The 22,820-nt window shown below is 47.2% G+C and overlaps 1 non-coding gene across 1 annotated transcript; it reads left to right on the top strand.

Annotated features, from left to right (window-relative positions):
* The first annotated feature begins 3,802 nt into the window (after window positions 1-3,802).
* LOC144669217 (U6 spliceosomal RNA) lies at window positions 3,803-3,906 on the top strand. The gene has a single exon (XR_013573637.1). It is a non-coding gene; the product is annotated as a U6 spliceosomal RNA (small nuclear RNA).
* Window positions 3,907-22,820: the final 18,914 nt, after the last annotated feature.

The raw sequence follows: 22,820 nt of genomic DNA, 5'->3' as shown, positions 1-22,820 counted from the left end.
GCACTGACTGTGTGTGTATAACAGGACTGAGTGTCCCAGCACTGAGTGTGTGTGTGTAACAGGACTGAGTATCCCAGCACTGACTGTGTGTGTATAACAGGACTGAGTGTCCCAGCACTGACCGTGTGTGTGTAACAGGACTGAGTATCCCAGCACTGACTGTGTGTGTATAACAGGACTGAGTGTCCCAGCACTGAGTGTGTGTTTATAACAGGACTGAGTGTCCCAGCACTGACTATGTATGTAACAGGACTGAGTGTCACAGCACTGACTGTGTTTGTGTGTGTGTGTGTGTGTGTGTGTGTGTGAGTAACAGGTCTGAATGTCTGAGTACTGACTGTATGTGTGTAACAGGACTGAATTTCCAAGCACTGGATTTTTATTTATAAGAGGACTGTGTGTCCCAGCACAGTCTATATTTTTATGACAGGAACGAGTGTCCCAGCATTGACTGTGTGTTTATGGCAGGACTGAGTACCCCAGCACTGACTGTGTGCATAACAGGTCTGAGACTTGCAGCACTGACTTAGTGTTTAGTCTGGGGCTGAGTGTCCCGGCACTGATTGAGTGTATGTAACAAGACTGAGTGTCCCAAAACAGTCTGTGTGTGTATAACCGGACTGAGTGTCCCAGTGTTGACTGAGTGTTTATATTAAGAGTGAGTGCCCCAGAACTGAATGTGTGTGTATAACAGGACTGAGTGTCCCAGCACTGACAGTGTGTGTGTAACAGGACTGAGTGTCCCAGCACTGACTGTGTGTGTATAACAGAACTGAGGGTCCCAGCACTGACTGTGTGTGTGTAACAGGACTGAGTGTCCCAGCACTGACTGTGTGTATAACAGGACTGAGTGTCCCAGCACTGACTGTGTGTGTATAACAGGACTGAGTGTCCCAGCACTGACTGTGTGTGTATAACAGGACTGAGTGTCCCAGCACTGACCGTGTGTGTGTAACAGGACTGAGTGTCCCAGCACTGACTGTGTGTGTGTAACAGGACTGAGTGTCCCAGCACTGACTGTGTGTGTGTAACAGGACTGAGTGTCCCAATACTGACTGTGTGTGTATAACAGGACTGAGTGTCCCAGCACTGACTGTGTGTGTATAACAGGACTGAGTGTCCCGGTACTGACTGTGTGTATAACAGGACTGAGTGTCCCAGAGATAAAAACAAAAAGCTAAAAGCTACTGCGGATGCTGGAAATCCAAAACAAAAACAGAATTACCTGGAAATACTCAGCAGGTCTGGCAGCATCGGCGGAGAAGAAATCAGTTAACGTTTCGAGCCTTCATGGCCATTTGGCAGAACTGAAGCATCGTTAGGAGAAGGGAGAAATATAAACTGGTTTAAGGTGGGGGGGGTGGCGGTGGGGGAAGAGAGACGTTGAGGGTGTGGTGATTGTGGAGATAAGCAGTGATAGGCACAGACAAAAGGTTCAAAGAGGTGTTGAAGGTGGTGATATTTGTCTAAGAAAAGTGCTAATTAAGAATGGAAGACAGGATATTCAAAGTACAGCTCTAGTGGGAGTGGGGTGGAAAGACTAACAAGGATTTAGTTTTAGATTTAAAAATAATGGAAATAGGTGGGGAAAGAAGAATCTATATAAATTATTGAAAAAAAGGCGGTAGGGAGAAAAGGGGTGGGGATGGGGGGGAGGGAGTTTAAGATCTAAAGTTGTTGAATTCAATATTCAGCCCGGAAGGCTGTAAAGTGCCTAGTCGGAAGATGAGGTGCTGTTCCTCCAGTCACTGACTGTGAGTGTATAACAGGACTGATTGTCCTCACTGACACCAGCCCACATTCAGTGCCTCAATTTCCAACAGAAAATACTACAGATGCTGATATTCTTAAAAAAAAACATTCAGCAGGTCAGGCAGCACATGTGGAGAGAAACAGAGTTAACTGTTCAATTCGAGACGTCCTTTCTTCAGTTTTTACCGTTAACGTTAACTCTGTTTCTTTCGTCGCCGACACTGCCTGAGCTGCTGCGTAGTTCCAGCAATTTCTCTTTCTGTCCCAGTCACAATCAGCCTGTCCTACCCACATTATAAATCTTAACTAGGCACAGATCAAGATCTCTTGTTGAAAGATAACAGTATCACTCAGGACCTTACAATCCCCTCTGATCATGCAGGTTGCTGTCAGGGAATTGTTCAATAATTCCTAAGCACAATTGTGAAAACTTGTGTACCCAGAAGGAAAAAAACAGTTCGGACCAGTATTCTTATTTCCCAGTTTTTATGGTGTTACATTTTAAGGTGTACAAGACCAGTTAGTACCAGCGCTCTTATTTCCCAGTTTTTACTGTTTTAATCCTCCTGGGTACAGCTGCATATGTGTCAGGGGAAGGCGAACCTCACACTAATCAACACTCCCTCTCACTGTGCTTTACAGCTTCCAAAATTCCTCTAGCTCATTCATTGTGCAGCTCTAGGAGCCTACACCTGGCATTGACTATTACAATGATATGGAAACAGTACACAGAACTGCAACATGTTTCTTCACTCTCACTCTAACCCACACCAAAGTGACTGACAAGTAACAGAAGCAGTCTTCAAATAAACCAACTGATTCCTTTTCACAGAACCCGCAGTTTGCAGAAGCTTGTCACAATTTATTTGAATTCCCTCAGGCAATCACAGAAATTTAACAGAAGAGAAATCAGACTGGAAACCCAGGTGCTGCCTGTAAGTGGTTCTCATGTCGACAGCGCTCGCTGTGACTCCGCTCGTCTCGCTCATTTCAATTTCCTTTCGTTTCTGCCGACGTCTCCTGATGGCTCGTTCCCTGGAAGACCACACCTCCGCCCCCCCTCCCAACCCACACCCCGTCCACCGCCTCATTGTCAGGGCCGTTCTAACCGGTCAGGCTTCAGCCGGAGCATTGCACCCAACACTGGGCAGCGCACTCCCAGAAGGGAAAAACAATAAAAACTGGGAAATAAGAGTACTGGGTCCGAACTGGTCTTGTATACAGTAAAATGGAACACCAGTAAAAACTGGGAAATAAGAGTACTGGTCCGAACTGGTCTTGTATACAGTAAAATGGAACACCAGTAAAAACTGGGAAATAAGAGTGCTGGTCCGAACTGGTCTTGTATACAGTAAAATGGAACACCAGTAAAAACTGGGAAATAAGAGTACTGGTCCGAACTGGTCTTGTATACAGTAACTCTTTCGAGTTATCAACAGTCACAGATTGTAACTCTTTCGAGTACATTCACCGTTCTTGGTTTCCGGAAGTGGGACATGAACCCACAACCCTCTGATTCAAAGGCGAGGGTGCTATGGAACACCAGTAAAAACTGGGAAATGAGCGTACTGGGTCCGAACTGGTCTTGTATACTTTAAAACGGAACACCAGTAAAAACTGGGAAATAAGAGTCCTGGTCCGAATTGTTTTTTTCCTTCTGGACTTTAGGAAGGGTATTGCAGCATTCAAAGGTGCAGAGGGAAATTACCAGAACTGTACCAGGGATGAGGGATATTAGGTATGCGGCAATACAGCAAGACCAGAGAAGTGGTCATTGTTCGACTTGGAGCAGTGAAGGTTAACCGCAGGTTTAATAAATGAGTCTATAATAAGATGGGTTTGGGCAATTAAGGACTAACTGTTTCCACCTGCAGGAGATGAAGTAAACCAGCATCACAGGTTCAACTTTGGGGTGTCAGCTGTGGCTCAATTCATAGCACCCTCGCCTTTGAATCAGAGGGTTGTGGGTTCATGTCCCACTCCCGGAAACCAAGAACTGTGATTGTACTCGAAAGAGTTGCAATCTGTGACTGTTGATAACTCGAAAGAATTTTTTTTGGCAGCACATATACTAAAATTGGAACGATGCAGAGAAGATTAGCATGGCCCCTGCGCAAGGATGACACGCAAATTCGTGAAGCATTCCATAATTGATAGAAGGACTGGGGAGGAAGATGGGAAGACCATTGTTTTGTACAAAGAGTTGTTGTGATCTGGAATGCGCTGCCTGATAGGGCGGTGGCAGCAGAGTCAATAGAAACTTTTAAAGAGGAACTGGATGAATCCTCAAATAAAAGGAGAAAAGAAACATGTAAGGCTATGGGGAGCGAGCCAGAGGCGCGGGGAGAAGGAACTAATTCAAGCGAGACTAATCGAATAGTTTTGTCAAAGAGCCGGAAATATTCTGTTGAAATAGTACCGGGCATTCAGGAAAACATCTAGCACTCTGGTGTTGGAAAGCACTTATGATCCGTGTGGAGGATGTGAAAAAAGGGTTCGACAAGTCAGAAGGCAAGACAGCGAGATGTGTTCGAGCAGAACAAGGTTGTGAAGGGAGGGAATCGCCGTTGTGGGTGATGTGGCAAGGAACCAAGAGCTCACCCTTTTAAACTATATTAAATGACCAGCAAACGTGAACTAGTGCTCGTGTGTTGTGGAATAGAGACGGCCTTATCCTCCAGGACTATGTGTGGAGTGGGACCTGGTTTTGATAGAAGACAGTGAACATAGGTAAAGTTAATATGGCCAAGCCTATTGGCCAGCCGGTGATGAGGTTGGCTGGGTAACAGGCACGCCCAGTTGCAGGAGGAGGTGGCACAATCTTAGAGAAGCGTCCCAAGGCCGTGGCTCCATTTAACAAGCTATTGTTGCCTTTCAAACCTCCTCCATGTTAATGCCAACCCGTGCAAAGACCTTAGGTAAATGGGAGGCAGGACTTCGCTGCTCATCTCGGTGCCCCCAGTCAGCTCGCCCTTTCACTGAGAAGCAGGGCCATTGTTCAAGGTCGACCGACATTCCCTCGGGCAATCCGAGCTGTACAATCAGAGCTCAGCTGACGTGGCATCAGAAGCCCAGGAATAAAAAGAAAAGGAAGAAACAACAACAGCAACACCTTGAATTTATACAGCACCTTTAATCTGTGGGAAAAGTAACGTAGGAATGAAATCTTCCCTCATCTGCTGTGCCAGTGAGGGCTTTTTGGGCTGGCCTTTGTTTGGCACCTCCCCAATGCTTTGCAGCCATGGGGGACCCTACCAGGAGAAGGGAGCTTCCAACGGCATCACTCGAGGGACTGCCCAAGCCTCTCCACCACATCAAGGGGGAGATCCACAGGCAGGACGCCCTCCTTAAAGTGCAGCGGCATTGACATTAATGACTGGGAGGAACTCGCCACCAGTCGTTCAGGTGAGGGACAGCCTGTCCATCAAGCTGCATCACGCTTTGACCACAATGAGGCCGGGAGGTGGCAGAGGAGGGGAAAGGAAGGAAGCAAATGCTGCACCCCGGATCCCACTGTCTCGCGGGACGTGCACTGTGTACAAAAGATCACCCACCACCCACCACCCTCCTCCTCCTCCTCCTCGCTGCTCCGGACACCAACCCTCGATCCAAGTGGCAACGCGGGCGGCGGACGGAGGGGGGGGAGGTGAAAAATGCAGAGAACTGATTGGACCTCGGCGTAGGTTTAGCAGCTTTGAAGTGCGTGCGAGGTAGAAAGATACCTCCCCTTTTCTACAGAGAGAACACAATGAAAGCACCTCCCTTCACCCCAACAGCGGAACTTGATGCAATTTCACACGCTATTAATTTTTTTTCTTCCTCAGCTCCTGGTGTCAGTCAGAGACCTCGAAAATTAGTAGCGCTGTGGTAATGAGAGAGCAGCTCCTACACCTGAACAGTCTGTCAGGGGGTTGATTGCTAATCTCCAAACCGCCTACTGAATCATTCATTAGTGTTTAAATTATAATCCATCTCCGCTCCACACTCCTGACCCATCCAACAGGAGCCCTGTACTACCATCCTGCTCAACATGCCCTGACAGGTAGCAACTGTGTGAATAATTTGCACTGAAAATAACACTGTGGAATTTTAATTCCATCACTGCATTGCCTGATTCCTCCTTCTCTTTTGCAGCCTTTAATACGGACTCAGCTTGTAAAGGCACGGAGTGACTGAGCTGTCCAGAGGGGAAAGAGCGCAGGCTCTCTTTCATCTGTTCCCTGCTCGCACAACTCCCTGCGTTCAGATGTGGCTCAGTTTGGGTCCCGCTCCAGACACCTGATCGAAACATCCAGGCTGACACTACCCGTGCAGCGCTGGGGGCGGTGCTGCATTGTCGGAGGTGCTGTCTTTCAATCAGACTCTCAGGTGGATGACAAATGGCACTGTTTCCACATGGGGCAGCTTCCCCGGGCTAATGTTACCCCTTTGCTAGCATCACCAAAACAGGTTATTTGGTCTCTGTTCACGTTGCTCTTTGTAGGAGCTTGCTGTGCACAAATTGGCTGTTGAGTTTCCTACCTCACAACAGCGATTGTGCTTCAAAATCGGCGGCGAAGCATTTTGTGGTGTCCTCAGGGCATGGATGGTGCCTTCTAAATGCGGGATCCTTCAGTCGACCCCAATCATTCAGATGCGTCCGCAAGTGGCCTTGGAATAGCTGAGCTGGGAGATGGGTAAACATTCTACTTGTGGAGAATCTGAGGCAAGGGACTGGAGGAAAGGAGTGACTAGAGTGTGGGCAGCTTACTTTCTGGGGATGACAGTGAGTTCACAAAATTCATACCCTGGGTCCCTGTAATGTGCTCATCTGTTAAAACCGTGACTTGGAATTTGGTCTGGCTGTTGGGGTGTCCGGCATTCTCACCTTGTAAATTCTCCATTCTAAAGCACAAGCACTAAGCGATCAATCCTCCAGTATGTTTATCAGAGAACATTTAACACACAAACCCAGCTTAGACAGCCAGCAGGCAAAACTCATTATGAGTAAAGAGCGTGTTTTGAAATTATTGCGAGAAATAAATCCAAATCGTCTCTGGGTCCAGGTGAAATCCCTCCCTGGATCTTAAAGTTAGCAACTGAGGAATTGGCTCCAATATTGACCAATCCCTTTCAAGAGTCAATCAACGCCAACTAATTATGAGACCAATGGAGACAAGCTAACGCCCGAGGCCTATTCAAAAAATGGGATGAAAGTCAGCCAGAAAACTACAGACCGGTGTCTCTCGCCAGTGTCAATTGCAAATTGCTTGAACATATTGTTCACTCTCATGTCAAGAAACACTGAGAAGCTGACAATATCCAACTGTCTACTGAAACACAGCTTTTACAACCATTGATGACCTAGCCTCAGGTCACAAAAGAGATGAAACGGCATGCCTGGCAACAATGGATTTCTCAAAACCCAAAAGCCTTTGACAAAGCCCCTCATGAAAAGTTCTTGTTCAAACCTCACTATGATGGAATCAGGAGGACGATTAATAAATTGGATCCAACACTTCTGAACCAATGGAAGGCAGTGGCGGGTGATGGGGAATCACCCTCTCCACAAGATATCCTCTCTGGGGTGCCCCAGGGACTGTGTCGGGACCTTTTTACTCTTCTCAACACATATGAACAACCTTCCCAACAAGTTAAAAAAAAAGGTTGTGACTCCTTGCAGATGACCGGGTGGTTTACACTTCAGGAAACACTCAAGATAATATCAGTTTACCGCAGGATGATCTTCTGGAATTGCGCAAGTGGCAGGACCAATGGAAGATGGCATTCAATGCCAAAAAATGCTATGTCATGTGCATCACCAACAAAAAGGACCCACCATCAGGTAGGTTTAAGTTCTGTAATAAACTTCTCCAATGGAGTAGATGCACAACCATACCTGGGATGGGGTTATCTGATGAGGAAAGGCTGGACAGGTTAAGCTTGTATCCACTGGAGTTTAGAAGAGTAAGAGGCAGCTTAATTGAAACCTTTAAGATCCTGAGGGGTCTTGACAGGGTGGATTTGGAGAGGATGTTTCCTCTTGTGGAAGAACCTAGAACTTGGGGTCACTGTTTAAAAATAAGGGGTCATCCATTTAAGACAGAGATGGGGATAACTTTTTTTCTCTCAGAGGGCCGTAAGTCTTTGGAACTCTCTTCCTCAAAAGTCTTTGAATATTGTTAAGGCAGAGCGCATTAATCTGATGTGTAATATACCTTTAAGAAGAATGTTGTAATGGAAGGTCACATGATCTTGGTACCCAATAGCAGAGTAGCGCGGGCTACCTCTGTAGTCAGTAGTCTTGAGTTAGAGCCTGAAGAGTAAAGACAGAGTTTTGAGTTGTAAGCGCACAAGTGTAGCTGCTGAGTTCCTTTTGTAAATAAACAGAACGGTCTATTGATCTTCTCTGTCTTCGGTACCAACTCGGTCACCCCGAAACAAGTGTGCAACTCAGATCCTTAAGTCCTAACAAACCAGCGTACAGGATCCAACACAGAGGTAGATAGATTCTTGATTAATAAGGGGGTGAAAGGTTATCAGGGGTAGGCAGGAATGTGGGATTGAGGTAACAATCAGATCAGCCATGATCTCATTGAATGGCAGAGCAGGCTCGAGGGGCCGAGTGGCCTACTCCTGCTCCTAATTCATATGTTCGTATGGAGGTTCTTCTTAAAGACAATCTTGACTGGGGATTCCACACTCAGCACGATAACATCCAAAGGAAACAGGGTTCTTGGATTTCTGAGGAGGGATCTTCGGCGTGGCAAGAAAAATATCAAAAGTTATAGCTTAGCAAACTTTTGTTCATCCAACTCTGGGGTATGCAAATTGTGTGTGGGATCCTTATATGGCCAGAGATATAAATAAGATTGAAGCAATCCAGAAACGTGCTGAACAATTCTGTATGAATCAGTGTGGGAAATTCACCAGTGTCACGTGCTGGATCAAGGATTTGGATTGGAAATCACTGCAGCAAAGGAGAGAGATTATGTTCTGTAAGGTATGGAATGGGCCGGTGGGAATTCACAGAAACAAGTACCTGGTGCCCTCCGGCAATGACAAACACAAGGTCACCATCCACACAAACTACAAAGACCATTTGTTTCCCGAGACGGTTTATCAACAATCTTTCTTCCCAAGGACAATCCCACCATGGAACAAGCTGCCAATGGAAATCGTCACAGCCCCATCACTGGAAATCTCCAAGACCCATCTTTAGATTATTTCTATTTATGAGTTTTTCATCACCAGGCAATCATCTCAGCAGGTCACGTCGAGCTTAGCTAACGCTAACGATATCAGTGTTAACGGATATTAGTCTGTGACACTGACACAACTAAAACACTAGCAGAAATGGAAACCATCGCAAGAGTTCACTTCATCTTTTTGAGGCTGAGGCAATAGCGTAGTGGTATTGTCACTGGGCTAGTAATCCAAAGACCCAGGATAATGCTCTGGGAGACCCAGGTTTGAATCCCTCCATGGTAGATGGTGAAATTTAACTTCTGGAATTAAAAGTCTAATAACAACCATGAAACCATTGCTGTCCTTACCTGGTCTGGCCTACTTGTGACTCCAGACCCACAGCAATGTGGTTTACTCTTAATTGCTGCCTGAAATGTCCTAGCAAGCCACTCAGTTGTATCAAACCGCTAAAAACAAGTCAATAAGGAATGAAACCAACGGACCACCCGGCATTGACCTAGGCACCGGAAACAACAACGGCAAATCCTAACCCTGACCCTGCAAAGTCCCCCTTACTAACAGCTGGGTTTGATACAACTGTATGGCTTGCCTGGCCATTTCAGATGAATAGAGAGACAAGTTGGGGAGAGCTGTCTCACAAACTAGTCAGCAACAGCCTGGTATAGTCATCGTCTCAGAATAATACCTTACAGACAATGTCCCAGACACCATCGTCACCATCCCTGGGTATGCCCTCTCCCACTGGCAGCACAGTCGTATACAGCTGGGAGGGAGTTGTTCTGGGAGTCCCCAAAATCGGCTCTGGACCCCATGAAGTCTCATGGCATCAGGTCAAACATGGGCAAGGAAACCTCCTGCTGATTACCACGTACCGTTCCTCCCTCAGCTGATGAATCAGTGCTCCTCCATGTTGGACATCACTTGGAGGAAGCACTGAGGGTGGCAGGGGTGCAGAATGTACTCTGGGTGGGTGATTTCAATGTCCATCACCGAGAGTGGCTCGGTAGCACCATGACTGACCAAGTTGGCCGAGTCCTAAAGGGCATATCTGCTGGACTGGGTCTGCGGCAGGGGATGAGGGAACCAGCGAGAGGAAAAAACACACTTGACCTCATCCTCACCAACCTGCCTGCTGCAGATACATCTGTCCATGACAGTATCGGTAGGAGTGACCACCGCACGGCCCTTGTGGAGACGAAATCCACCTAAGGAGCGAGAGTTCTACTTGCAAAAGAAAAAATAGACGACTGAAGGAGTAAGAGTAAATATAAAACTAAAGCATGCTCAAATAATAAAACCAGCACAGATCCTGGTGACTGAGAAAGATAAAAAGAATAATAAAAGGTAACAAAAATAATAAGAGGAACAAAATGGAGTATGAAAAGGAACTTGGAAGAGATGTCAAAATCAAAGTAACAATCATAACAATTGCATTCTGAAAAAGAGGGTGGTCAGGAGCAATGTGGGGGATCACATAAAAATCTGATAATATAATGTTGCCATTGAAAATAAGGGAATGGCGGACATGTTGAAGAATTAACTTGCATCAGTATTTACAATAGTGGAATGACATCCTGAGGGAAGTAATATTCAAGCACAGACAGGACCCTACCAAAATTAATAAGCAAAATTCCAGCAGTGAAGAGAATATTGGCAGCAGAGGGACAAACTGGGAAGGCTGGATATGGTCTCCAACCCCGGAATTTCAATGACGTGGATAAGAACATTGCAGCCGCCCCAATGAAGTCTCATGGCATCAGGTCAGCTTTGAATTTCAGGTCAGCACTTCCAGAAGGCATTCAGTGAAGTTCCTCAAAAGAGAATGTTAGTTCAAGTTGAAGCTCATGGGATTGAAGGAAAAATATTGGCCTGGTCAGAGAATTGGCAGAGCAGCAGGAGACAGAGGGTAGGGATAATGGGCAGGTACACTCATTGGCAGGATGTGACTAGTGATGTCCCACAGGGGTCCTCAGCTATTTCCCATATTTATTCATGACCAAGATGATGGAATAGAAAGCCACAACCCAAATTTGCGGATGACCACAAAATTAGGCAACATTGCCAGCGATGTAGATGAAAGCATTAATTGCAAAGGAATGTTAATGGTTAAGAATGGGTAGAACTCCAACAAATGGATTTCAAAGTAGGCAATATGAGGTCATTTGTTTTGAAAACAGGAAGGCAGATTATTATCTGAATGGCTGAATGTGCAATGAGACCTGGGTGTCCTCATACACCAGTCGCTGAAGGTAAGCATGCAGGTGCAGCAGGCGGTAAAGAAGGCAAATAGTTTGTTGGCCTTCATAGCGAGAGGATTCGAGTACAGGAGCAGGGATGTCTTGCTGCAATTATACAGAGACTTGGTGAGACCACACCTGGAATATTGTGTGCAGTTTTGGTCTCCTTATCTGAGGAAGGATGTTCTTGCTATAGAGGGAGTGCAGCGAAGGTTTACCAGACTGATTCCTGGGATGGCAGGACTGACATAGGAGGAGAGATTGAGTCGATTAGGATTATATTCACTGGAGTTCAGAAGAATGAGGGGGGATCTCACAGAAACCTAGAAAATTCAAACAGGGCTAGACAGGGTAGATGCAGGAAGGATGTTCCCGATGGTGGGGGAGTCCAGAACCAGGGGTCACAGTCTGAGGATATGGGGTAGACCATTTAGGACTGAGATGAGGAGAAATTTCTTCACCCAGAGAGTGGTGAGCCTGTGGAATTCACTACCACAGAAAGTAATTGAGGCCAAAACATTGTATGTTTTCAAGAAGGAGTTATAGATATAGCTCTTGGGGCGAAAGGGATCAAAGGGTATGGGGAGAAAGCGGGAACAGGCTATTGAGTTGGATGATCATGGCAGCCATGATCATAATGAATGGCGGAGCAGGCTCGAAGGGCCGAATGGCCTACTCCTGCTCCTAGTTTCTATGTTTCTATATTTCTATGAACCTAAAATGGACAGAACATGGTACTTTCTACATGGTGAAAAGTTTGAAACAGTGGAGGTTCAGGGAGATTTGTAGGTTCAGTTACACCGATCGTTAAAATATCATGAACAGATACAGAAGATTGTCAAGAAGATTAATGGGATAATGTTCTACATATCCACAGAACTAGAATTATTAGAATAATTGTGACCATGAATCTATCATCAGTTGTTGTAAAACTCCATCTGGCTCACTAATGCCCTTTAGAGAAAGGAATCTATCATCCTTACCTGGTCCGGCCTACATGTGACTCTAGACCCACACCAATGCGGTTGACTCTTAACTGCCCTCTGAAATGGCCTAACAAGCCACTCAGTTTAAGGGCAATTAGGGATGGGCAACAAATGATAATCATGCCAGCAGTACCCACACCCACTGAATGAATAATAAAATATATATATTGGCTTTGGGAGGAGTGCAACGTAGATGTACCAGAATGATACCTGGACTCCAAGGTTTAAATAATGGGTGTGATTATATAAATTAGGGCTATATTCACTGAAATTTAGAAGGTTATGGGTGATTTGAATAAAGTTTTCATGATATTAAGGGCAACTGATTACTAGGTAGGGAAACGAATTGCACTAGTTTGGGAGTCTAGGACTAGGAGAAACAATCGAAAAATTAGAATCAGAATTAGGAAATACTCCTACACAGGGGAGGTGATGGCATAGTGGTATTGTCACTTGAGTGGTATTCCCGAGACCCAGGGTAATGTTCTGGGGACTGAGGTTTGAATCCCACAATGGCAGATGGTGAAATTTGAATTTAATAAAAATCTGGAATTAATGATGACCATGAAACTATTGTTGTAAAAACCCATCTGGTTAGGGAAGGAAATCTGCTGTCCTTACCTGGTCTGGCCTACATGTGACTCACAGCAATGTGGTTGACTCTCAAATGCCCTCTGAACAAGGGCAGTTAGGGATGAGCGGTAAATGCTGGTCTAGCCAGTGACACGAATGTCCCAAGAACAAATTAAAAAAAGATAAAGGGAGCTAAAAGTTTGGAACTCTGTTCCACAAAAGGCAATTGATGCTAGATCAATTATTAATCTCAAGTCTGAGATTGAAAGGTTTTTTTGTTAACCAAAGATATTAAGGGATAATGGGGACAAGGTGGATACGTGGGGTGGAATTTTCTGAGCCCACTGGCAGCAGGCGTGTTTGGCAGCGTGGGCAGACAATATTGGTGAGAAGGCCAAAAATCGATTTCGCGACTTTGTGAAACCAGTTTGCAACTGTCCACTCCGCACGTCAATGGTGGGCCATGTTTCCTGCTGTCAGGCATCGGGAACCTCACTGTAATACATCTTCATATTATTATAGGCCCAGCCTGCTCTAGATCTAGGTGCCGCCGAGGTGTGTGTGTCTCTGCGCTGGTGGAGGGTGTGGGTAAGCGCTGTGACAGGTCTTCCAGGCTGCTTATTTCCAGCTCTTCAATGGAGGAGGAGTCGTCTTGGCTGGAGGCGAGGCTGTGGATGGAGCTGAGGGACTGGCTGGCTGAGGGTGTCAGTCACTTGGCCAAGCTCCCTGTGAACCAAAGTAGAGACAATTAGTGCACGGCAGAAGAGTCAAAAGCAGGAGAGAGAGCACTGACAGTTGTGTTGAGGGAGGGATGTTGTGGTGCAGGATCCTCATGTGGATGACCACTGCTGAAATTACCATCGCTGCAGGCACGGTCCACATCCTCACCAGTCAGCGCAATGGCACACTCCTCAAAGTGAGTGAGGGGCCTAATGTGGGCCCTCTCCCTGCTGCTGTGAAAACAGATGGAGAGAGTGTGAGCAGGACATGTGGCACTGCATGGAATGTTTGCGTGGTGAGCGGAGCCATGGACAGGATGAGGATATGATCTCGAGAGGATATGAGCCTGATGGAGATGTGAGGGTGTGTGTGAGAGTTAGTGGTGTTGTCCCTTGAGGTGTGAGATCCCTGTGGATGTGTGATGGGTTTGTGAGTGTGTGAGTTGAGAGCGATGAGAAGAGTGAGTTACCCTGGCGGAGCAGATGAGACCATTCATCCTGTAGCGGTACAGGATGGCTGTCCTTTTTTGCAGGGCATTGGCGCTGACCACCACTGCCACTGCCTCCCATGCTGGATTGGTGACCTTGCTAACTGGCCTTCGCCCAAAGCGGGGACAGAGGACATCACGGTGGGCCTGCACTGCATCCAAAAAGCGTCTGATGGGTTCATCATTGAACCAGGGGGCTGCAGTCTTCTTGCCTTTCGGGGCCACGACTTCTGTGCGACAGTCGTGGGCTGGGAGCGCTGAGAGGTGTGCGCGTGGCTGCACTTTAAATATGGCGCCCGGCGTGATGAAGCAGCGAGGTGACAGCGTGGTGGGCGATGGAGAGCCTGCCCGCCATCAAAGCGGTGTGGGTCCCGGGAACGCATAATTAACGAGGCGGGATTGGGAAGATATGCTGTGAAAAGCTGCCATCGTAGCCAGCGGGTAAGAGGTCCTTTTTCCTGCCCTCTGCCATACTTAGTGTAAACCTGGAAGGATTCCAGTTATCTCGTAGATCAGCCATTGAATGGTAAACCATGCTTGAGAGGTTAAATGGCCTCCTCCAGTGCCTATGTTTCTCCCCCACCCCCCAATCTCACTTTTGAAACTTGCCACTGAGCTAACCACAGCAGTTTTTTCAGGGAAAGAGTTCCAGGTTTCGGCAAAATGGTGTTGTTTTACAGGGAGTGCAAGAACAGAGAGGCTTACAGGTGTTTGTATCCAAATCTTTGAAGGTGACAGAAGAGGTTAACAGAACAGTCACTAAGCACATGGGATTCTGAGCTTTATAAATAGAGGCAGCAAATACAAAAACTGAGAAATTACACTGAAGCTTTACAAAGCATTAGTTCACCTCCAGCTGCTGTATTGTATACAATCCTGGGCAGCACACTTTAGGAAAGATGTGAAGGCACAAGAGAGTTGCTTGGTAACCCAGGGCTTGAAGGCAGAGTAAATACCACACTTCACCAGCCCGCGCTTGCAAAACCCAAAATTGTTAGATGTGATTCTGCAATTGGGTAGCACTGGCTGAACAATCCTGACTGCGCTAATATCTACACTAGCAACCAGTTTAAGATAATCAGTCATTAGGTGGCTCATTTATGCTTGCGGGAAGGGACATACAAACTTTTTTTTATTATTCATTCATGGGAAGTGGTCTCCGCTGGCTGGGCCAGCATTTATTGCCCATCCCTAGTTGCCTTTGAGAAGGTGGTGGTGAGCTGTCCATATGGTGTAGGTGCACCCACAGTGCTGTTAGGAAGGGAGTTCCAGTATTTTGACCCAACAACAATGAAGGAACGGCAATATACTTCCAAGTCAGGATGGTGAGTGGCTTGGCGGGGAACTTCCAGGCGGTGATGTTCCCATCTATCTGCTGCCTTTGCCCTTCTAGATGGTAGTGGTTGTGGATTTGGAAGATGCTGTCTAAGGAGCCTTGGTGAATTCCTGCAGTGCATCTTGTAGATAGTACACACTGCTGCTACTGTACGTCAGTGATGGAGGAAGTGAATGTTTGTGGATGTGGTGCCAATCAAGTGGGCAGATTTGTCCTGGATGGTGTCAAGCTTCTTCAGTGCTGTGGGAGCTGCACTCATCCAGGCAAGTGGGGAGTATTGCATCACACTCCTGACTTGTGCCTTGTAGATGGTGGACATGCTTTGGGGAGTCAGGAGGTGAGTTACTTGTTGCAGGATTCCTAGTCTCTGACCTGCTCTTGCAGCCACAGTACAACTGGCTGGTCCAGTTCAGTTTCTGGTCAATGGTAACCCCCAGGATGGTAATAGTGGGAACCTGTACTCTGCAAACAAAAGGAATATGTTCAAGCCTTGAGCTTTTTCATGAATTACCCAGGACTTTGGGGACTTTGTTTGGGGACTCCCTATTTCTTTCTCCATGGCAATGCCTTGGCCAATCAGAGTCGACATGCCAACCAATCAGCACCCTTTTCTCTTGCAGCACACAATTGTTTTGAAGTTTGGTGTTCTTGCATTTGTCCGGATGATGTGTGCAAGAGAAAAAGCTTCTGCGATGTACAGCAATGCACACAAGCTTCAGCGATCACACTAGAGACTTTACTAGTGTGGTTCCGGGGGTGAGGGATTACACTCATGTGGATAGACTGGAGAAGCTGGAATTGTTCTCCTTCAAGCAGTGACGTTAAGAGAAGGTTTGATCGAGGTGTTTAAAATCATGAAGGCTCTAGATAGAGTAAACAAAGAGAAACTGTTTTGAATGGCTGGAGGGCAGATACCCAGAGGGTGCAGGTTTAAGATGATTGGCACCAGCACCAGAGCCGACAGGAATAAAAGTTTTTTTTTCACGAAGCGAGTGGTTAGGATTTGGAATGCGCTGCCTGAGAGACTGATGGATACAGATTCAACAGTAGCTTTCAAAAGGGAATTGGATAAATACTTAAAGGAGAAAAGCTTGCAAAAATATGGAGAAAGAGCGAGCGAATGGGACTAACTGGATTGTAATTCTAAAGAACTGGCACAGACTCAATGGACCAAATGGCCTCTCTCTGTGTTGTACTGTTCAATGATTCTATGAAGACTGTTTCTTGACTTCGCCCCTGACTGGCCTAATTATAAGGTTATGTGCCCTTCTTCCAGACTCCTCTAACCAGCTCTCTCTATCTACGCTATTAAGTAATTTAATCAACTTAAATACCTCAATTGGATCACCCATTAATCTCTTACATGCAAAGGAATACAAGCCCAGACTACACAATTTCTCATCCTAATTTAACCTCTTTTAGTTCTGCTTTCATTCTTGTGAATCAGCACTGTACCCAGTCCAGGGCCAACATCCTCCTGGAGGTACAGTGCCTAGAATGGACGCAGTACCCTAACTGGGGCCAGCGCAAGACCCTACTACAGGTGTAGAGTGACTTCTTCCCCTTTGCATCCCAGCCCTGTTGAGCTAAAGGCAAATATTCCACTTGCCTTTTTAATGATATTTTGTACCTGTCCAGAGTTTTTAGTTTCTTTCTGCAGCTGGGCCCCCAAATCTCTTGGCAGTTTCCAGATTCCCTCCATTTTAAAAAATACTCCAACCTATCTTCCTTCGGTCCAAGGTGGCTGACCTCAAACTTCCCAGCGTTGTCCCCCATCTGCTGCAGTTTTATCTGCTTATATCTGCATATCTGAATATGTTCAAGCCTTGTCCCTTTTCTGAATTACCCAGGAACTTGGGGATCCCATAGTTCCCTGCTGCTTTCTCCATGGCAACGCTTTGGCCAATCAGAGTCAACTTGGCAACCAATCAGCGCCCTTTTCTCCTGTAGTATAAATTGTGGTGAGTGTTTGAAATTTGGCATTCTTGTATTTGTCCTGATGAGTACCAGACGAAAAGCTTCAGCAGCATGTGTCTCAACAATATCTGCGTACTCGTTCTCTAAATCTCCCTTGGAAAATTTCAGCACTACATCCTACCCCAGCTAATGTAGTGTCATCAGTAAACTCAGCGAAATATGACTCAATTCTTTCATCCAGACTTGACCATTCTGATGCATTTCTGGCCTGCCTCCCATATTCTACCCCCTGAGCTCATCCAGAACTCTGCTGCCTATGTCCTAACTTGCACCAACTCCCTTTCACCCATCATCCCTGTGCTCGCTGACCCACACTGGCTTCTGGTCAAGCCACACCTCGATTTTAAAATTCTCACCCCCGCTTTCAAATCCCTCAATTGCCTTGCCCTCCCTACCCTCTGTCATCTCCTCCAGCCCTACAACCTTCCGAGGTACCTGCTCTCCTTCTAACTCTGGCCCCTTCAGCATCCCTGATTTTAACGGCTCCACAATTGGTGGCTACGCCTTCAGCTGCCTGGGCCCTAAACTCTGGAATTTCCCCCCCCTAAACCTCTCCATCTTTCTACCTCACTTTTCTCCCTTAAGACCCTCCTTATCTCTTTGACTAAGACTTTGGTCATCCTCCCTAATATCTCCCTTATGTGGCTCGGTGTCATAGTTTGTTTCATGATGCCTTGGGATGTTTTATTATGTTAAAGGTGCTATATAAATGCAAGTTGTTGTTGTCTAAGTTATTGAGTTGTCAGGACCAGGGTGCTCTGTGCCTGATGCTTAGTGTGCCTGATCGCTGAGTGCCTCACACTGGAATGGGACACTGCCCATTCTTCACTGGGATGCGTGTAAAATTTTCACACACGCGGCCGGGAAAGAAACAGCCAGGGTAATAAAAATAAATGAGAACTCAAGTCATGCAGCACGGTTTGTCTGATTGAGAAGGTAGCCTGCTTCCTTATGAATAACAAGTTGTGACAAGGTCCCTAGCTCTGTGTATGTCGGGTTACAGAGGAGAGGATTCTGCAATTACAGAAGTCACAAACAGTTACCAATCATTAGGTCAGTTTCATCCTCTTGCGCGGCCACTGGAGTCTGGGAAATCAAAATGTTATTTAAATCTGTAATGTGCTTCCCACATCATTAACCCCCTGATAGATTGGGGAGTGGCCTCGTATTCCGCTGTGAAACTATAGGTACCCCGTCAGAGCCTCAGCAAATCAGCCAGAGATCTCTCTATCTGGTTTGGTTCGACCCAATCGGATAGCGCGACTGCACTCCTGTCTGCCACACCATTATTCCGAACTGCCCAACGTCCCTCCTGCCGGAGCCTTGCGCTGTTACAGCTTTGACCCTTAGTGCCAGAATCTCATTCACCAGGCCTTCCGCCCCCCCCATCAAAGCTGCGCTTTCCATTGTCCAATTGGATCAATGCCCTCCTGGAGCAGCTCATTGTGAGCTCTTTTTCATTTCAGTGCTCGGCACCATCGTTCCTAATCACCACAATTCTACCTGGAGCTTACCCCACATGGACGTGGAATCATTGTGCCGGGTGGGAAATGCACAGGATTGTATAGGATGTCAGGTCTGCGTCCTGGCCGGATACTTCTCTCCCATTGACTTTGATTAAAGTCAAACAGGGCGTAACCCAAACCAACTTACAAAGTAGGAGCAGGAGTAGGCCATTCGGCCCCTTGAGCCAAATAAGATCACCCACTCAATGGATACAGGCCCAGCGTGTCTAACCTTTCCTCATAAAATAACACCCCGCCCATCCCAGGTATCAGTGAACCTTCTCTGAACTGCTTCTAAAGCAGTCATATCCCCTCTCAAGTAAGGAGATCAAATCTGTACAGAGTACTCTAGATGTGATCTCACCAACACCCCCTACAACTGTAGTCAAACTTCCCTCCTTTTATATCCCATTCCCCTTGCAATAAGCAACGATATTCCAATTGTCTTCATAGTCATGTTCTGTACCGGCACACTAGCCATGATCTTATTGAATGGCAGAGCAGGCTCGAGGGGCCGAGTGGTCTACTCCTGCTCCTAATTCGCAAGCTCATATGTTCATATGTACTAACTATCTGTGATTCATGTACAAGGACACCCAGATCCCTCTATACCTCAACCTGGTCTAATACCAGTGCTGCCACCGGTCTTATTGGATACCGAATTAGTAAGTTAGGCAAATTTCTCCTGTTAAAGTCCTAGATGACCACTGACTATTCATCAGCAAGTCAATGGCATGCAATTCAGCAAGAAATCAAAACTGTTACTGAAAACTATAAAGAACTCCTTACCGGGCTGCCGGGGATTGTGAGGCTAGGCCATGGAAGGATTTATAAAATTTATAAAGCAGAACTCTTGGATTTAATGTACTGGGAGACGGGGCCAGTGTTGATCTGTTGATGGATGAGAGGTGTTTATTGCTGTATGGAATATGGATGGTGTGAGGTTGGTGTGCAAAAAAGATCGATACAACTTAACGAAGCCCACCCCCACTGAATGAATTTTTAAAAAAAATTAATACTACAGCCAGCCCATTGACAGAGCTGAGCACTGACCCAAGCCTCGAATCCTTTCCTCCACCTCTTGGGTGTCACTAGCTAGGCCTAGCCCATTCCTAATTGCCCTTGTTCAGAGGGCATGTTTAAGAGTTGATCACATTGCTGTGGGTCTGGAGTCACATGTAGGCCAGACCAGGTAAGGATGGGCAGATTTCCTTCCTTAAAGGGCAGTAGTGAACCAGATGGGTTTTTAACAACAGTCAGCAGTGGCTGTGTGGCCATTATCAGACTTTCATTTAATTCAAATGTCACAGTCTGCCATGGTGGGATTTGAACCCAGTCCCCCAGAGCATGACCCTGGGTTGCTGGATTACTAGTCCAGTGACAATAGCGCCAAGCCACCACATGCCCCCACTGTTACTGTGATAATTGGTGGGTGTTGCGACAACACATCTGCCCAGAGGTGTCTGGGACGGGGGTGGAGAAAGTTTACCTGGAGCATCTGTTAATGAGGGCTGCTAATTTCCGTGTTTTCTCCACACTGCTTTGATTTTGCACGCCTCTTGGGAGATGGACTTGTTGCAACTGGTGCACAACTGGGGAGTTAATTGAAAGACATCTCCACAATGTTGCCGAACCTCTTGTTAAGTTGCTAACAGTAATGAGCACTCTTGGATAGTCCACAATCCTGGAGCTTCCTATGGCTCTGAGAAGCTCATACACAAATACCCAGTGGTCCTTGCATTATCTCGCACCAGTAAGAGCAACCAATCTGCTCTTAACCTTTCTATTAAAAACAATTTTGATGAAATGCTTCCCCGCAGGATTTCTCCATACTATCCTTTGCATGTCTTATCATGAGCTAAACAAAAGCAATGCTAAGACTCTTAGAATAGACCATTAATTCTTAAGAACCCTGATAGTGATCGCATGTGCCTGGAATATCAATGTTATATTATAATTCCCAAGGACTAGACACTTCCAATAGGAAATTCAGAGAAACTTCCTTACTCAGGGAATGGTACGTATGTGGAATTCACTACATCAAAGAGCAGCTGAAGTTGAATGACATAGACGCATTTAAAGAGAAGCGAGATAAGCACACGAAGGGGAGGGAAACTGAAGGATATGGCAATAGGGTTGGTGGAAGCCCGGTGTACAGATTGGGCCAAATTAGCTACTTCTGCGTTGCAGGTCAGGATCCTCTGCACCAGGCAAGGAAGGAGGCAGGAGGGCATGAAAATTCGGTGGGCTGGTGTCGGGACTGATACCCGAGGGCTCCCTGCCTCCACTGGAGATATGTTCTGGGTGGGAAGGCCTATGGTCGACCCTCTTGCCCTACCTCCACTGGTATTAAGTCCTGGGTGGGAAGGCCCATGGTTGACCTTCCCGCCCCGCCTCCGCTTGAGTCCCTTAAGCGGCCAATTAGCCACCACCTAAGGGCCTCTCCCCGCCTCCGCTGCAATCTTCCCAGCTCCAGGCGGGCCTGCCGACGTGTGGCCTGGTAAAACTGTGCGGGCTGCATGTCTGCTGGAGGGCTGGGTTCCCTCGATCTGCTCTAACCTGTTCACGATCGAGGGCGTGGGCACGGGGTCACTGACATCCGCCTCCCCCCCTTCCTTCCTTTGCTGCCAACCCCATGGCCCCCCTCTCCTCACGACCCCCCCCACCCTTCGAGCCCTCCACCCCCACCCCCCTGCCCCACCCCGCCCCTCAACAGCGCTTACCTTTGTCCTGGCTCGCTCCGTGATCCTGGGACCCTGGGGGATGTTGTTCCGGCAGCAGCCACCGCCTTCCCCCGTGGCGCTGCCGAGTGCGAGAGTACTGCCGCCCTCTGATTGGCCAACAGCTCTTGGCGGGCGGGAGGCTGCCTTCAGGGGTCCTCGGCCTGGAGGAAGGCCCACCCGATGTCCACTGAGCTGCCTGACTGGCAGGCCCTCCTCCTCAGAGTCAGCGCTGGCATCTTGCTGCTTTTTCAGGCAAGAGACCCACCCAGAAGGGAAGATCCCGCCCGTGGTTTCTATGTAATTCGTTCTTACATCCTTTTATTATTCAGCGAGACTCTTCCCTCTACACAACTTGGAAATTGGAGCACATGAATGATCAGGCCTGGTGAAAATATTCTTTTGAGGCTTTGACAAATTGAGTCGTGTTGCTTGACGCTCTGGGCTCCTGTGAAGCTACTCGCGAAAGGAGTTCTCCAAATCCAAAGCACCTTGAAAAAAATTAGTTTGGCTTGTTGACCGAAATATTTAAATTCTTGACCAGTCTCAAAATGCTTTCAAGCGGCATCAGAAAGACTCTCAGCTCAGCTCAGCTCCACAAAGAGCAGCACACACGAGTTTGAAGACGCCACTTCAAGGGCTGGATTAGCGAGAGTTTGAGCTTATGTACAAAGGGAGCGGCGCATCTGATCATAACCAGCAGCCTTCGTGCGAGTCGGGAACTACAACAGCGCTTTGCCTTCCGCCTCTTCCTCTACAGGAGTTTTTGCCTGGCATGCACAGCTGCCCCCCCCATCCCCCTTCCCTTTGCTCTCAGCTTCCCGGCCCCTCAAGATCCTTACAGAAGTGACGAGCCTCAGGTCCATCAGCAAGAGGGTAGAATGGCCAACCTGTCTGCATCCTCGTGCTATCTGAAATGCCGAGGTGCCTGACGTGTTGTTGATTTTCCGTTTAAGCGTGTTTTCTTCATTCTTTTGCAAGATGTGGGCGTCACTGGCAATGTCAGCATTTGTTACCCATCCCTAATTGCCCCTTGAGAAGGTGGTGGGTGAGCTGCCTCCCTTGAACCGCTGCAGTCCACGCGGTGTAGGTACACCCACAGTGCAGCTAGGATGGAAATTTCAGGAGTTTGACTCAGCGACGATGAAGGAACGGCCGATATAGTCACACATCAGGACAGTGAATGACTTGGAGGGAAACTTGCAGGTGGTGGTGTTTATGGTAATATGCCTTTAAGGGATAGCAGCAAGCCATCACCAGAAGGGAAGTGTGTCATGTAGATCCGGTCTCAGTTTCACTTTGGCCTGTGAGCAGAGCACATGCACACAGCTCTGCTGCG

This window comes from Cetorhinus maximus, chromosome 28 (assembly GCF_964194155.1).
Source record: "Cetorhinus maximus chromosome 28, sCetMax3.hap1.1, whole genome shotgun sequence".
In the NCBI taxonomy this organism is placed as follows: Eukaryota; Metazoa; Chordata; class Chondrichthyes; order Lamniformes; family Cetorhinidae; genus Cetorhinus; species Cetorhinus maximus.
This window is presented reverse-complemented; position numbering and strand designations above follow the sequence as displayed.